Source organism: Panthera pardus, unplaced genomic scaffold (assembly GCF_024362965.1).
Source record: "Panthera pardus isolate Hobbes unplaced genomic scaffold, ASM2436296v1 HiC_scaffold_8, whole genome shotgun sequence".
NCBI classification, from domain to species: domain Eukaryota; kingdom Metazoa; phylum Chordata; class Mammalia; order Carnivora; family Felidae; genus Panthera; species Panthera pardus.
The window spans coordinates 33,522,419-33,526,363 of NW_026527013.1; positions in this window are offsets into that span (position 1 = coordinate 33,522,419).

Genomic DNA, 3,945 nt, shown 5'->3' on the forward strand with positions numbered 1-3,945 from the left:
GGCTGGTAAATGGTCTGAGTTTCCCTCTCTTAATCCCCTGCAAAAGGAAACAAAATCTTTCCCTAGGCAAGGTTTTAAACCAAGGATTTCTTGTGGTTTGATGATCTCACCAACTGAACTACCTTTCTTTAAATCTTGTCTCGGGAAGACGCAACCTGAGTGTTCCTTGTTCTAAGAAAAGCTGCTGGTATGCAAGAACATCATAGTGCTTTGTTTAAATCTTGCTACCTTGCTTGCTGCTCAAAGAAGCTACCTGCTCAGGGAGGCCTATCCCGCTAATCTCAGTTCTGAGCAATGGACAGACCCCTCCGTATCCTCTGATTCTGTGCCTTGGTGTAGGAGCCAGGGAAAAGGAAAGTAAAATTCAAGTCTGAGAAATTGGTTCTTGATGGGGAAACTACTCAATATCGATGTGTATCCTGGGCTATTTACCACAATTGGGCTGGGCACTAGGGGAATATCAATAAGCTGGAACACATGTACCTTAAAGACTTCACTAGAGGGAGCGTCTGGGTGACTCGGTTGGGCATCCAGCTTCGGCTCAGGTCATGACCTTGCGATCATGGCTTTACGCCCCGCATCAGGCTCTGTGCTAACAACTCAGAGCCTGGAGCCTGCTTCAGATTCTGTGTCTGCCTCTCTCTCTCTGCCCTTCTCCTGCTTGCACTCTCTGTCTCAAAAATAAATAAAAACATTAAAAATTAAAAAAAAAAAACACTTCACTAGTGTAAACAGGAAATAACACTCAACATTAATTTCTATGGAGAATACTGACTTGAATTTTATCATTACTGTGTTCCAGGCCCTGTCCTATGTTCTTTATCATGACTGTATTTTACCCTCCAAACAGTCTGATGGAATATTCTAACGCTGCTAGTGGGTATACAGCTTGGTAAAGCCACTTTGGAAAGCTCTCTGGCAGTAATCTCCCAAGCTGCACACGTGTAAACCCTATGACCCAACGATTGTGCTTCTCAGTGTGTACCCAACACAAGTGTGTACATGTGCTTACCTAGAATGTTCACAGTGGCCCTGTTAATAATAGTCCCGAGGTAGGAACTGCCCAAATGCCCATCAACTTCTCAATGAGTAAATTAATTGTGCTGTATTCACACCTGACACCGTGCAAACGAACCATCTGCAACTACATGCAGAAGAAGGAGTGTATTTTACAAACAAAGTTGAGCCAAAGAAGGCAGACACAAGAGACATACTGTGTGATTCTATTTTTATAAAGTTCAAAATTAGGGAAAACTCCTCTGATGGACGTCAGACAGTGGTTTCCTGCAGAGGAGGGTATGGTGGGCAGAATCCTGAGGTAGCCACATCATTTCTGCCAGTGGTGTCTCTCCCTCGTATGATTGCTGCCCCCTGAATACAAGTGGAGCCTGTGACTGGATGGAATATTACTCCTGTAATTAGGAGCTCTGATCACTTAGATTGTGCTGGATGTGCCTGACCTAATCAGATGAGCTCTTGAAAGAGCATTTAGAGGTCAAGAGACAGAAGTGAGAGAGCCCAAGCTATGGCTGGGCTAGAAGGACGCAGTAGTGTGAACTGCCCATGGAAGCCATGTGGCCAGAACTATGGGGAGCCTATAGGAGCTGAGAGTGGGGTCTGGCCGACAAGTAGCAAAAACTGGGGACCTCAGTTACACGGCCATAAGGAACTGAATGAGCTTAAGCCTCGGATGAGACCTGAGTCTTAGCTGACACCTTGATGGCCACCTTGTGAGATCTGAGCAGAGAATCTAGCCGAGCTATGCTCAGACTCCTGACCTATGGAAGCCGAGACAATAAATCTGTATTGTTTTAATCCACTAAGTTTGTTTGAGGCATACAGATGGTAGGTGATGAGGGAAACAAAGGCAAGAGAAATGTAATGTAAATTAAATATCCTTACAGCTTGCAGCCCACTGCTAGACGCCTGAAACATACAGAACGTGACCTTGTTCAAGGAACTCATGGCTGCCTTACTTCCTTCATTTTTTATTTTATTAAAGACTTAAAGTAACTTTATCTTAACAGCAGCTAGCCCCTCAAGGTCCTGCAAGCCTTGCTTTCAAATTCCTTAGAGACTATGCTATCCCTAACCCCCCACTAACTTACAAGTATGTAATCAGTCACTCCTTACGACCCCAGTGCAGCTCTCTCTGCCCACAGGTCCTGTCCCTGTGCTTTAATAAAATCACCCTTTGCACCAAAGATGTCTCAAGAATTCTTTCTTAGCCTTTTGCTCAAGAACCCCATCAGTAGGGACTACAAGGAAACTACTGAGACACCTGATCTAGGTGATGCTATATTTATATCTTTATATCTATATCTATATCTATATATTATCTATCTATCTATCTATCTATCTATAGAGAGAGGAAGCAGGAGGGGAGGACAGAGAGGGACACAGAGAATCCCAAGCAGGCACCATGCTGTCAGCGCAGAACCTGATGCAAGGCTCAATCCCATGAACCATGAGATCATGACCAGAGCCCAAGAGTCAGACACCTAACCAACTGAGCCACCCAAACATCCCAGCGATGCTATATTTTTAATTTGTAAAGATTCACTGTCCTTTACACTTAGGATATATGCACTTTTTCTCTTTTTAAAAAAAATTTTTTTTTAATGTTTATTTATTTTTGAGAAGAGAGAGACAGAGCATTAGTGGGGGAAGAGAGAGAAAGAGGGAGATACAGAATCTGAAACAGGCTCCAGGCTCTGAGCTGTCAGCACAGAGCCCGACGCAGGGCTCAAACTCACAGACCATGAGATCGTGACCTGAGCTGAAGTCGGATGCTTAACCGACTGAGCAACCCAGGTGCCCCTGCGCTTTTTCTCTTGTATAGGATGCTTGATACAAAATTATCAACCCAGTATTATGAAGTATTCACAAGATTATAATACAGTCTTATGAAGTAAGTTGTATATTATGATTTCTACTTTACGGGTGAGGAAATGGAAGCCCAGAGACACACATATCCAGGCCTACCTGATTACTCTGTGCTACGATGTCTACACTGCAGCCTGTCCTTCTCGTTGATGAGCAGGCAATGAAAATATCCCCTTGCTGGCACTGCCACAAAAGGGGGGTGGGGAGAGGAGAAGTAATTCTTTAGAATCAGTCACACCTTTGAGATGTGTCATGTTGATTATTCAGAGAAGCTTGATGATAATTCCAGTCACTGATCTCTGACAAGTGTGTGCTTTTAAGGCCATCTCACTGCCAGTCCTTCTTCCAGGGACGAGCAAAAGTCGGAACTATTGGAGATTCTGACTCTTGACCTCTTCTGTCAACCGTGGAGAATGAAAGACATAAGGACGAGAGATAAGGATTCACTCAAGGTGTGCTTGTTCAGAAAAAGGCATCTTTTTTTAATAGTATTTTATTTGATTTTTTATTTTATTTTCTAAGTAGGCTCCATGCCCAATGTGGGGCTTGAACTCATGACCCTGAGATCAAGAATCATATGCTCTATTGACTTAGCTAACCAGGCACCCCAAAAAGGCATCCCTTAGAGCAGTGGTTTCTTGAAACAAAACCCCCAACAACAACAGTCTTTTAAAGATTACTGATAGAATACACAATCATTGTAAGAGAATGAAACAACTTTCGAAATTAAAAACCTGTAAATTAAACACTCTCTTCCTAAAAATAATCACTGTTAACTTTCTGCCATGTCTTTCCTTTGCTTTTTGTTTTTTGTTGCTGCTGTTAAATGATTTAAGGATCTGTCTGAACTAAAAAAGTAAGTGGAAAGTTACCCCAAAACAGAATTGGCTACCCTATTATTATGCAGAAAGATGGCACACGGGTATCTGAAACCACGCTGTCCAATACAGTTAGTCACAAGCCATATTGAAATGTGCTATGTAAAATATACAGAGGATTTCAAAGAGAAAAAAAAGAGAATGTAAATATCACAGCGGTATTATATTGATTATATGTTAA